At 39.0% G+C, this 14,054-nt stretch overlaps 1 protein-coding gene across 1 annotated transcript in view; it reads left to right on the top strand.

Moving 5' to 3' along the window:
• The window catches only part of LOC124172698, a 60,159-nt gene extending 57,773 nt beyond the window's left edge, over window positions 1–2,386 (top strand). The window contains exon 8 of the transcript XR_006868252.1: window positions 1,087–2,386. The gene's annotated coding sequence lies outside the window, so the exon portion shown is untranslated. The remainder of the gene's footprint in view (window positions 1–1,086) is intronic.
• Window positions 2,387–14,054: the final 11,668 nt, after the last annotated feature.

Raw genomic sequence — 14,054 nt, 5'->3', positions numbered from 1 at the left:
TTTGTATACAACAGCCGTGAGAAAAGGAGAATTCGTTTGGCATATACAATAGTTCTCTCGCTATTACGAAGTTGCCTACAGGTAAGGTATTGGTTTGTATACAACAGCCGTGAGAAAAGGAGAATTGGTTTGGCATATACAATAGTTCTCTCGTTATTACGAAGTTGCCTACAGGTAAGGTACTGGTTTGTATACAACAGCCGTGAGAAAAGGAGAATTGGTTTGGCATATACAATAGTTCTCTCGTTATTACGAAGTTGCCTACAGGTAAGTAATTGGTTTGTATACAACAGCCGTTAGAAAAGGAAAATTTGTTTGGCATTAACGTATCACAGCGATTAAATTCAATGTAAATATCTCTTGTCAATCTGTTGTATTCTCAATCATATTTCACATCCACTTCATGATGGTGCTCTCCTTAACAATTCAATATTTATCTTATATCACCATAGCACCGTCTCAAACAAAGAAATAAAAGAAATCAAAATAAAAACAAACATATTGTAAATGTAAATTATTAAGATTACGTGCTGAATTCAACTCAGTTTTCTTGCAATGTTTAACTGTTTCTTGTTGAAAGAAATATTAATTAGAAGTCAATGCAACTATATGAGACAAAAGGGAATGTTTAAAAATGTTATACAAGAAATGCCAAGTTTTTACCGGCCGTGAACAAAATTATGGTGCATTTCTTATTGAACTCACTTTGTACTTAAGCACCGTGTAGTCACGGTCCTCCATTACGAGTAAATGAAACTAAAGTGAAATGTCTTTATGACGAATAAGCATGACGAAATTAATTTCCGTTCCGCAAAATGAAATTTGCCATCTAACAAAACTTCCCGTATAACGCATTTCCCGTTTAACGAAATTTCAGTTTAACGAACGTATTTCGGCGGTTCATATGATTTCGTTACAAAGACATTTCACTGTATACGAGACAAATTGGGAACGTTTGAAAGTGTTCCACAAAATATTCCAAGTTTTTTCAACCAAATTTGACTGAGGGAAAATTTATATTGCATAACTTATTGACCTCTGCTCATATTGAAGCTGCTCTAATTTCTACCTTTTATCTCCCTATAGGCTCATTACGAGGAATTATTTGACCGTGCTATGGCCGGTCCACCGCCTCTTCATCACGCCGTACATCCTGCGTATTTGGCGCATCGATGCATTGGATGACGTCATCTACCACATGGAAACCTTTGTGTTGGCCCTGTCTTGGGTGTATCTGTTGGACGGCGGACACCCGCTGGGACACTACCGGTGGACCATCACGGCGACCATACTGATCCTCAACTTTGTCTTCCTCCCTCTCATCCTTAAGTACAACGAAACCAGGCACGACCCTTCTAGGTTCTGTAAGGAAGACGACCCCTTCTGGCTTGGGAAATACCTTGGCAAGAAGCTGGAAGGTGGAAAATCTTCGGAGGATACGTCAGGGCTCATCTAAAATAAAAGTTCTCATGCCAGGTTGGGTAGGTTGAATGTATAGGGGGGCCTAATGCGAGCATTCAGTGACAAAATTCAACACCACGGCCCTTTCTTTGATGATATAATATCTTGTTTTCTATTATTTATTAATAGAATGGAATGTCGTTATAACGAACGCCAGTGTAACGAACAATTCAGTATAACGAAATTATACTTTTGTCCCTTATAACGAAATTTCAGTTTAACGAATGTATTTCGGCGGTCCTTAGGATTTCGTTACGAAGACATTTTACTGTACATCGTAGGCTACATTTTGGTTTTTACATTGATTTTGTGCAAGATGGAAGGAATCTTCCATATTTTGCTGTTGTAAATGTGTACATTGACTAGCATGCTATGAAAAAACAAGTAAAAAAAATGTGCCACCATGTAGAATATTGGTATTATTGAAGTTATATTTATCGAATTCAACTTTTATCTCTCATATATCAAGCAAGTTTTTTTTCTTCCCCCAGATGGGATGGGATTTGGTAAAAATGTCCGATTCTAAGATAAGTATTGTTGGCAGATCCCTAGGGAAAATATTTTCGATTTGACTTATGAGGGTATTTACTTAAGTATACATATAGTGAGCACTTGTTTTTGTAGCATTATTCCTGGAGTAATATTGTATTTCAATTCACTGCCAAATATTTATTGCGATCGTGTTGTTGGTGGTTGAGATAAATGGTGCTAAGTTATATTATCGCCTCAGATAAATATAATTATTCTAAGACATCATCACACATGGATGGCCTTTGAAGTGCCTTTATGGATTCTTTCATATATGGAGTGTTTACTCTTAATAAGAGGTGTATTTTCTACATTTTCCGATTTTTGTAAGTAAAAAGATATTTGTATGTATGCATAACTCAAGATCCCTTTGAAAAATATTTTGTTAACAAAAATATTTGGACATTTCATTTTTCCTTAACGTAATATTTGGTGTCGTTAAAGTTGTATGTATACATTTAACCGTAGAATGACGGACTGGGTCCAAAGGACCCTGTTGGTAGTTTTGAAAGTTTATAATTATGTCCAAAATGGACGAAACTCATTTTGATGCCCTGACTTTTCCTAAATGCATGTCCTCCATAACATAGCAAGAAATAACGAGAATGGGCTCATTGCATTTTACAGTATACTGCAAAGTTACACAGTGGACGGACTGGGTCCATTGGACCCAGTCGACTATTTTCAATGCTACGGGTAATTAATTTCAACTTATCAGCAATTTTCTTATTTACTTTGTATTTTTGGGAGATTCAATGTTTATGGAGTTATGAACAAAGTCGTAGGCGATACCGATTACCAATTCATGGGCAATTTTTCTGGATTTGATTGAAGCCTTTCATATGCTCTTACAATGCCACATTTACAGCGATAAGGTCAGAAACGTGTGTCCACATCGTTTCGTAATGGGTATTATTTGCAACTTTCTCTGGTTTGACGCATACACTGTGTGAATTATCTACATTCAGTCCCAAAATCTGTTAGTTTTATCTGTGAGACCGTTCATCTAGCGTCTGCGGTTTTTTCGTGGTGGTCATTCAGAAGTTACGCTCGCAAGCTGGAGTGGTCTTGCTGCCTGCCGACATTTGCTGTTATTTTCTAACTGAAGACAATGAAGAATTTGAATACCATCATCACATTTTGATGCCGTACATGGTAACTACGTACCTTTATGGATTATATAAAAGATTATACTCTTTCATTCTAATGTAATACCTCATTATTTACATCATTTACCAAATAGTTTGCTCTACAGATGGGTTGGTTAGATGAAGTGGTGTATTGATTTTCATCCTCTATGATATACAGCAATTTTATTATTCCCATCTTTACAGGATGATTGGTGGCACCAAATTTTGGCATTGATGAATTGAGGTATTGATGTGACTGAATTCATAGAGTGATTATTTATATACTTACTGGGGCTTATTATGTAAGTCATAACTCCGGAGCTATGGAGCTATAAGAGTTATGATGGCTGCCATAGCTCAATTTGCGATTACAGTAGTAAAAATAACTCCGACAGGAGTTGCGAACTGGAGCTATCTCGGGGCTGGAATAACGCAGGCTTCAGACCCGTCCTTATGATAACTCCAGCCTGATTTCCTTTGCTTCTCAACTGTCATTTGTTGATGTCTGCCGTCGGAAGGTCGGAATCTGAAGGATTTGGCATGGATTTGGCAATGGACGGACCAATAAACATATATTGGGGAAGTATGATGAGGGTTGCAGTTGAGGAGCTAAGATATCGGCGTCGCCCTTTGGATATTACATTCAAAATAACTTTCAAGATATATTTGAGGTAATAATAAAAAAGCATTGTTTATAATTATTGTAAAAATTAGCTGTTATAGTAAAATTATTGAGCTCTTTGAATTGCTTGATGATATCAGAAACATAATATGAGACAGTGCTTTGCTATAATGATTACCTCAATTCATAACTAAGGAGTAGCATGAACAATGTTATCTTCCATTTACATGTAAGTAAAGTTTGGAATGAAAAATTGATAAATTTCCTTGTCACTTTATCCACTGGTTTGCTAATAGTGACACACACTTGGAGTAAATTCATCTAAAATTTGCCGAAGGACGTGTTCAGCATCTAAACACACAGCGCTGACAGCAGGGGGCTAGTAGGGAATCCAGAGGAGATGAAGCCTAAAATGTTGAATGAGGATGGAGAAGAACTGAACCTTGGGCGATTTTTTCTTCATCTTGCTGAGAAGACGATAGAAATACGGAAATGGGGAGAAAATTTTTATTTCACGCAATATGAAAGAGGAGTGGTGAACAAAATCTCATGCCACTAAAAAGGGTAGAATGCGAAGGCGTAATATTTTGCGTCATATCCTGTGCGCCGTGCGGAATTTTTATTCTGTCTTCTGCTCTTTTGCTAATTTGGCGTCCTAACATCTTTGATGTTGTTAGAAAATGGACCACCATTGAAAGGCGTATATAGTTTTTCAAGCTTTGCAGATTGAAGAAAATTACTCTGAAATAAATCAGGTTCTGGGATTTCTAGTATTTATCATTTTTACGAGTCAAAAAAGAAAATGTTTCACAACTTTGGAGTAAACTTGACGGGCGGCCAATATTCAACAGCATTATAGAGTCTGTCGTATCCCGCTCGTCTTTGAACGAGATATTAGCGACAATACGAGCGTCTCTCAAATGGAAGGATCTCGTGGCGGGAATAAAAGGAGTCACTCTGACTCAAAAAAGCAGTGACTTTATTCCCTTTTCTTATGAACAAATATGTCCCCAGCCTCTGGGCCGATCCAGCTCAGCCAGTCGCCACGCCACAACTCAGCCACGAGCCAAGCCAGGCACACCCTATTAATCTTTTCCCAGGAAGGGTCCAAAAAACTCTCTTATCTACCCCTGGACCGACATCCGCCGATCACGAGCGCATCATCTCATAGACTTGCACTTTGGACTAGCATGCCTACGTGCCGGCTCACGCGTAGCAATGGCTGCTGGATACTACAAGTCAAAATTATACTGCGGGTTATTCGATTTGATAATTCCACAGATATTAGGAAAAGCAGAGGCGAAGATAAGTTGCAGACTATTAGAGAGATATTTGATGGGCAGCATGAATATTTGAAATATGCATTCGTGCCAGGGTCCTGCATGGCAGTTGACGAGCAGTCATTGAGGTTCCGTTGGAGCTGTACTTTTAGAGAGTTTGTTTCATCAAAACCAGGAAAGTGTGGAATTAAAATTTTGTCTGCAAGTGGTAGTAGTGATTCATACAAGTGGAATATCCAGGTATACACAGGTAGAGACTCTAATAAAAGTCAAGAGGTCAATCAAGGGAAAAGATTAGTTACAGGTATGGTTGAGGGACTAATCAGCCAGAAACATAATATGTGAAAGTAGGCCACCCACTACTTTCCAAAGGTTTAGTGATTGTAGATATCATGAGGTAACATAGACGAGGGATTCCACCCGAGCTCACGTCTGTAAATGCCATACAGCCTACAGGGTTTCCTAACAAAGTGGTATCTCATGGAATCCAAGAGAAAATACAATATCGGAAGGATTGACATCGTGAAAGAGAAAATGTGACACACTCCTTGACAACCTTAGAAGCCTAGGAAAATAAGTGTCGTAAATGCGACCACAAAAAGGATAAAAAGACACAAACATCCTCTTCACGATGAGCGCAAAATATATGCCAAGAGCATTCAGAAATTTTATGCAATCAGTAGCATAGCAATTTTTAATAACATTTGTAAATGCATCATACTTTTGTCTCATTAAATTTGTTCCATATCTTATTAACATTGACAAATAATCCATTTTGTAATTTGTGTTAATGAACATACATAAAAATGGGAAAGGTGGAGTGATATTTCTGATAGAGGAAATAATGTTATGCTTTGTCGCAGTAATAGCTTCCAACAAAATAATTTAATAATAATAAAGACGTGAAGAAATATGTTGAGGAAGTAAAGAAGATGGAAACCATCATTAACTCAATTAAAAATCATCATAAACTAGTAATATTGTGGAAAAAATGATTAAGGGTCTATTGGACTCAGTCAGGCTACTATGCGATAATTTTTTTTCAGTCTTCCTAGGGTTAAAAATTGTTGTTTACTAATTAAAAGACTCCTTGCAGTCAACACAAAAGTACTTCACTTGAATTGTTCGCACACAATTTTCCTGCACTTCATGCACATCTCCCTTGTTTTATTTCTTTTGCAGTTTTTCTGAACTTGGCAATTATCCTTTTGGTGCTGCGTTGTAAATTGTTTTCATAAAGTTCAGGTATTGGCTCAATTCCATCACTTTTTGTTTTTAAGTTGTTGAATCAGCTGTGGTCAACCAACGGGCTTTATTTAGTTTCCCAGGAATCATAGTGACTAGCCCTTATGGACATATTCCAGACACAATGGCTTGGGGTATCTTGACTAAGTACTTTAGTTCCTAATTAAGGTTTCAGATTTCTTTTGGGTTGTCGTTTGGCAAGTTACAACTCATGAGATGAAATGACACCACTATTAGTGAAAGTTTACGGTTCTGGAGCGTCGCTTGTGTGTTTTTTCAGCATGTAATCTCGTTTTCTTAATCATTTACCGATTATTTGTAATAGTAATTTCACTGTCATTGCTATTATCCTTTAAGATGATGCCATTGCGGTTTTTCAAATTAGGAAAATAAATGATGGAGGAAACCTGGTTTTGGCGTACGCCAGACTTCATACCGTTTGAAGTCTGGCGAAAGGAGTAGGTACATTACATTGTAGTATTCCACCACTATTCTGCTTCAATTGATGATAGTTCAAAGTATTTTCTAGTATTCATTAAGCAGGCTTTTGACTCCGGTTTCTCTGTTTTGCTTTAAGACTTGCAAACTTATCCGTGTATACATATTATATTTACTATTTGTGCTTCTATTTGTCGACCTGATAGTACCTCCTGGTGTAAGTTTCCTTCAGGAAAGAAAACGAAAGGCATTGATTCGTTACCCACCATTAGTGTATTTATAATATACAAATTATTTGGTTTTAGAAATCCCAGTTTAAACGAATGGCAATGGTCAATTTTAACCACATTTGAAAAAGGTCAGATTGGCGCCCATGCATTGCCACTCCACGTGACGTCTCATGGATCTAGTTTCTATACGAGTGGATAGGAGTTTTACATCATCTGAGATTACCGATGCACACGTGAGGCACGGAGCTCAGGGAAACATCTCTTAATAATCACCTATTAAAACTGGCTAATGTCGGAAAGTTTCCTTAGTTTCATAAGGTATTAATAATCCTTATTTAAGCCAAGCGCTACCTGCTAGCAGGATACTCTGCTACCTGCTAGCAGCCTGCATCCTAACATCGATCAAATCCTCGCCCCAAGGTCATCAGATACGCCGACAGCGGGAACCAGAATGACGTCACACGGAGTTTCCCAGCATGAATACTTAGCCGTCGCGTTTTCGCGCACTTGAAAATTTTCAATTTTTATTTAATAGCTAAAAATAGATATCGTCATTTAAAAATCTAAAAGCGTGAAATACGTACTCCAGGAGTAATAATCTTTCGATTTGGGCAATAAAAAAATAATAGGAAACAACCCTGTTGAGCTTATTCTTGCTTTTTGTGAGTAATACCATATCGTAGTATTTCCTGGGGTACAAATTTGAGATCATCGTATGCTACTTTGGACTCCTTGTCATTTCATTAGGTTAACGTCGAAAACCCTTTCCGTCGCAGTGCTTGTCTTTTAATTCGCACCATAGAAACAAAGTGTGAAAACCGGGGAATATATGCAGTATCTACACAAAAATAGTGATAACATCCATAATAAATAGAGGTAAAAAGGATTTACTGGCGATTAAAATGTAACATTTCCTGTATAGTGCGTACGTATTGAACCAGTTACTAAATTTTTGCGATTTTTACCCAAAGGCAACAAAAGGAGTGATGAAAACTAAATTCCTTTGAGAAGAAGAAGTGACTCATATTAAAATGGCCCACACAATTTTCTATAACAACGTATTTGTGAAGGTATATGCTGTTTTCGTGCAGCGTTTTACCACGGCCTTCTTCGCTCTAGGTCGTTTGGCACAACAAAAAATACCTTACTCTTGTTTAACGAGAGGTAGAGTCACTTGGCACACAACAATTATTCATACGGAAGGCATCCTCCCGCGCATTTTAAGTTCTCCGTTTGATGTTACATTTCTTTATAATCGAAATAACGTTGATTACAATGCACTCCTTATATATTTGATGCATATATAATTAGGTCGATACGTCATCAACATGGCGTTTTCCGAGAAATGCGTTTTTGGCGCGGAATTCAAGTTGAAACTTTAAAAACGATTCTAGTGGCGAAATTATTCAGCGCTTTGTGGTAAAATTTGGTGAAAGCCTTTCTTACACCCCTTGCATTGTAAACCTAACATAATATTTAGAAGTATAATCCCTTCTATTGCAAGGAATTGCACTAATTTGAACTTCATTTCCTTGATTATATGCTCTCTGAAGTAATAAATTTTGCTAGTAATCGTTTTTTGGGCCACTTGAAAATGGCTTCAGGGACGTGTACGGAACTCAATTTATCGGTCTTTATTCACCGGTCAGTTATAATTTCAATGACCATTGCATTATGATAGCATCTTTCTACCGACATTAGCATTCAACATTAAAGTAACGCAAAGCTTTCTATATGGCCATTCACATGAATTTTTCTATTGATGTCAGGATGGCGAATGTCATGAGGCAGTCAATATATTTTCTATTGAGTGATACAACCATTCGTGACGATGATCTTTCGAGTGGTCCTTGAAAAAGCCCCCCGTGATCACTATCAGTCATGGCGGATTTACTGAAAAAATATGTAAAAGCCCAAGTGTTATTATCGGAATGATTTTGAAGCGCTTGTGGAATTCGGTAAAATAAAATCCTTTTCAAAAAGATAATCGCATTACTTTCGCAACTCGATCAGTTTATTTTGTGATACCAGTCACCGACACTGGGACGACTCATTTTCCGTTTTGATGTTTGTTTTACTTCCTGCGGCCTCGGAAACAACAGCTTTCCCAACTTCCGCATGAAATTTGGGAAAGAAGTTGAGGAAACAATATCGCGACTTTGTTGCGCAAATCCGCATTCGAGGAAGATACAGAGTCCCAGGCACCGAGTCATTTGGATTATTTATATAAATCAGTTAAAGGAACTATTTCCGATACTGATAACTCGCAGAGAAGGGCTGGGGAAAGTTCATTATTGTTCGCAATATAGTCGAATTTGTTTATTTTCGTGGTATTACTTTCGAGTAACGTTGAATACGCATGCTTTCTTTAATTGCTGTTGTATTATCACGATTTTCAAGATGCAATGCATTCACTTCTCAAATTTATTTAACGGATATCTAGTTTACGCGTAGTTATTATCCATTAGTATGCTGGTCTACATTTCTGGAAAACACAGAGTTCAAGGCATATATTTTTTTAGGGCTTTTGTAACAATCAATGATAAAATTGATTTCCGATACAAATAAGAGCGACTCATTGCGTCAGAGAAGTAGTATCACTATTGTCCGATGGAAAGTCAATTATTATCCGTAATAAAGTTATACATTTGTAGTATTACCGTCACCTTACGTTGATGAAGCATGCTTTATTTATTTGTTGTTGTGGCATTAAGAGTTTCAAAATGCTAGGCATTAATTTCTTAACTTAACTTAACCAGTGACGTGCAATTATTGATACACTACCCGTGACGTGCGGTCTGGGAGACCGAAACAAAAATTCGTAAAACATTGCAAAGTCATTTTTACTGTTTCGTTTAATGTTTCTTTGACATCTCAACTATTACAAAGTTTATATTTAATATCATGCATTCCAAATAAGAACCAACTTTTTGGTAAAAATTGTTTTTTGAAACAGGATAAAAACTGATATAAAAAATACTAGAGTCATTATTGTGATCATGGTACTTTTTTAAATTAAGAAGTAAATTATCCACGTTGTACAAATAAAAATGCTCCCTTAAAAATTTTTTATCATTATTCTTGAAAAATCACAAGGAATTCTCGGCTAACAACTGTTTGATTCATTTCCACCAGCATTACGTTCCTTGGTTTTTCCAATTTGTTGACGTGAGGTCTCAGAAACCGCTACTAAAATTTAGTTGCGAATTTTTTGAAATAAATAATGAGAACGTTACATTATTAGAGTGATATGTCCCTATTATGCTAAGTAAATACGCTCACGAGGGTTATGGACATTTTGAAATGACAATTTTCGAAATCTTCACAATTTAAGGAACGCAGTATTCTCTCAGACCGCATGTAACCGGTTAGAATTTAAATTTGTTTCATGAATATTTTACTTATTAACAGCCCTCATGAGGTTGAGACAAGCTTCATTCTTGCCATGCAACCCTTACCGTGTACTGTATACTTTCTATGAAGCGATGTTGAGCCAACTGGACATTGAATGCCACGAGGATACTATAATCTTGCACATAGACAACATTTAGTATGGTCATTCTAAGTAATTTCTAATTCGTGCATTAAATGTGCAATAGAGCAATTTACCTTCATCAAAGGAAACGAAAGTTATTTATTGCGATTCGACACCCACCATTAGTGTATTCATAACATACAAATTATTTGGTTTTCGAAACCCCAGTTTATACGAATGTTTATGGTCAATTTTAATCGCATTTGAAAAGGGCCATCATGGCGACCATGCAATGCCATTCCATGCGACGTTAAAGGGATTCTATACGAGTATTACGACGTCTGAGATTGCCAATACATGTATTAATCACAAAGCTCAAGAAAACATCTCTTTATAATCACCCATTAATATTGCCTAAGTTCGGAAAGTTTCTCTAACCCTATCCCTACCCTATCCCTATCCCAGAGGCATCGTCGGGCTCCTTTCGCGGCGGCGCCTCTTTCCTTTTTCCCTCACATCTAAACACCTCCCCGGGTGATCGGGAGTATCAGTTGAATTGCTGGGTCCTAACTCCGGTGTGTTGTATCCTCGAAGGGCTCCCCTAAGCCATCATTTGTTGCCGCTGAACCAAGGGTTGCGCTAAGCGGTTTACCTTCAGAGAAAGAGAATTAATACTTAAAGCTTTGTCACCTTACTCACGATTTTTTTCAAGTGGTTTCCTACGTTTTTTGCGCCAAAGATATAAGTGAATGAAAACTCGTTGTCCCAGCGAGGGTGGTAGCTTTCCGCAAATTATTATTATAGTATTCTACCGATTAAGGTAGGTTTCCATGGAGTACGCAAGAAGTGATCTGGGAGCCTCCCTTTCCTTCCAGCACTGCCTTCTTTAACTCACAGTAAGGCCTACTCTCTTTCAATCTGTCTAAAAATCCTATTCTTTTCCTTCCCCTCCCTCGTTTCCCCAACATTCTACCCTCTAGCACCATTTTCAACATCCCCTCACCACTAAGCACTAACTCCATCCATACCTTCTGTCTCCTCCGTATCTCATCTAAAAGCTGCCTCTCCTCGCCAACCATATCCAGCACTTCGTCGTTCCTTTTCCTCTCCGTCCATTTCACCCTCTCCATTCTTCTCCATACCCACATCTCGAACGCCTCCAATCTTCTCTCGTCTTCTTTCCTTAGTGTCCACGTTTCCGCACCGTAGAGAGCTACACTCCAGATCAAACTCTTCACTAACCTTTTCTTTAAACTCTTACATAACGATCCTCTTAGAAGCTCCTTCCGGTTCATGAACGCCTCCTTCGCTAATGCAATTCTCTTCCTAATGTCCTTACTACTGTATCCGTTTTCCTCTAACGTACTGCCTAAATAGTTGAATTGCTCAACCTGCTCAAGTTTTTCACCACCCATCTTTATCTTAAGTCTCACATTCCTCGTTCGTGATGCTTTACAAAACCGCATAACCTTAGTTTTCTTGTGATTAATCTTCATCCCATATTCCTCGCAACGCTCGTATAACGCATCCACTAGAGCCTGAAGCCCCCTTGCTGACTGGCTAATCAGCGCCTGATCATCCGCGAATCTCACTGATTTGAACATCATTCCTCCCACTTTTATTCCAGCTTCTAACTCATCCCATGCTTCCCTTACCATCTCTTCAGCGTACACGTTAAAGAGCAGCGGCGATAGAGGACAGCCTTGCCTCACACCTCGGCCAATGCTTGCCCACCCGGATTCTCCGTCCGCTACCCTCACTTGCGCAGTCTGGGCCATATACAGATTACGAATCAGTCGTCTATCCCTCCAATCTACACCTATTCTCTTGAGAATATCCATTAACTTTACCCAGTTCACTCTATCAAACGCTTTTTCAAAATCCACGAAACACGCATATACGTCCTGGTCGTATTCTAGGTTCATCTCCACGAGGGACCTCATTATTGCTATTGCATCACGAGTTGACTTCCCCTTTCTGAAACCAAATTGATCTTCGCCCAAATACTTGTTTGCCCTCGCCTCCATTCGTCTGTTCAATATCCTCAGCACCACTTTCGCCGCATGCGATATTAATCTGATAGTCCTATAATCTCCGCATTCCACAGATTTCTTCTTTTTCGGAAGCGGAATTAAAACCGTCTTCACGTAATCTTCCGGCCAGCATCCCTCCTCATAGATCCTGCGCACTAGTTCGAAAAACCTATTCTTACCTTCCTTCCCTAGATTCTTCAGAAGCTCACACGGGATATTGTCCACGCCTACTGCTTTCCTAGCCTTCATATCACGAAGTGCTCTCTCTATTTCCGAATCTAATATCCCCGGCCCAAGATTATCCTCCTCCACTGCACTTTCCTCCTCTAGAGTCAATCTCTCTGGTCTGTTCATTCCGTCATACAGGTCCTCCACGTATTCCTTCCATCTACTCTGTACCTCTTCTCGCTCGGTTAGCATCCTCCCATCTTTAGCCTTAATTTTAGACATGGCTTGTCCTCTTTGCCGCCCGATAGCGACTTAACTTTGGCGTACAACGCGCCTATTTCTCCATCCTTCTGGAACTTTTCCATTTCCTCACACTGTCTTTTCCACCAAGCCTCCCTTGCCCTCTTAGTTTCACGTCGTAATCGATTATTCAGTTCCCTATACATTCTTTTTCCCGGTTCCGTGTCCACGTTCTTCCACTTCCTCCTCTCCTCCATTTCCCTTATCATGTTCTCCGTTACCCACGGCTTCATTATCCTTCTACTGTCAACGTAACCAATTGACTTCTCCGCCGCTTTGACTATTCCCGTTTTAATATTATCCCATCTTTCCTCAACAGTCTTAGTACTTTCAATCTCCCGTATACTAATGTCCACTAGTTCCTGATATTCTCTCCTCATACTCCCCTTCAGGGCTTCTACGTTCCATTTCTTCGCCTTCCTAACTTTCATAAGTCTTTTGAATCTTACATTGCATTTCATGAGTACTAGATTGTGGTCCGAATCCGCATCCGCTGCGGGGAAGCTGCGCGAGTTTTTCACACTATTCCTAAACCTCTGCCTTACCATAATGTAGTCTATTTGATATCTCCCCACATCCCCTGGACTTTTCCACGTGTACCTTCGCCCTTTGTGATGATTGAACCACGTGTTAGTGATGAATAATTTGTTTCTCCTACAAAATTCTGCTGCTTTCTCTCCCCTGTCGTTTCGTATTCCTAGACCAAAATCTCCTATTTCGTGCCCATCCCTCCCTTCCCCCACTGAGGCATTCCAGTCCCCCATCACTACCAGATTTTTCTTACCCGGTGTGTCTCTAATTATTTCCTCGAGCTGTTCATACACCTCATCTACTTCTTCTTCCCTATGATTGCTAGTGGGCATGTAAACTTGGACCACCACCAGGTTGGTGGGCCGCGCCTCGATTTCTACCGCCAGAATCCAATCGCTTACCTTGTCTATACCTACCGCACGCTTACCCATCTTCCCGTTAAATACTAAAGCTACCCCTCGCTGGCTCTCTTCCCCTCCACTATATATAACCCTATACTCATCACTCCAATAGTCCCCGCCATCCCTCCACCTCACCTCGCATAATCCTAATATATCTATCCTCCCTTTATCCATTTCCCTTTTGATATTTTCTAACTTTCCCGCCCTCATCA

Source organism: Ischnura elegans, assembly GCF_921293095.1.
Source record: "Ischnura elegans chromosome 13 unlocalized genomic scaffold, ioIscEleg1.1 SUPER_13_unloc_2, whole genome shotgun sequence".
NCBI classification, from domain to species: Eukaryota; Metazoa; Arthropoda; class Insecta; order Odonata; family Coenagrionidae; genus Ischnura; species Ischnura elegans.
Note: the sequence above shows the minus strand (reverse complement) of the source record. Positions and strands in the feature narration are given on the sequence as shown.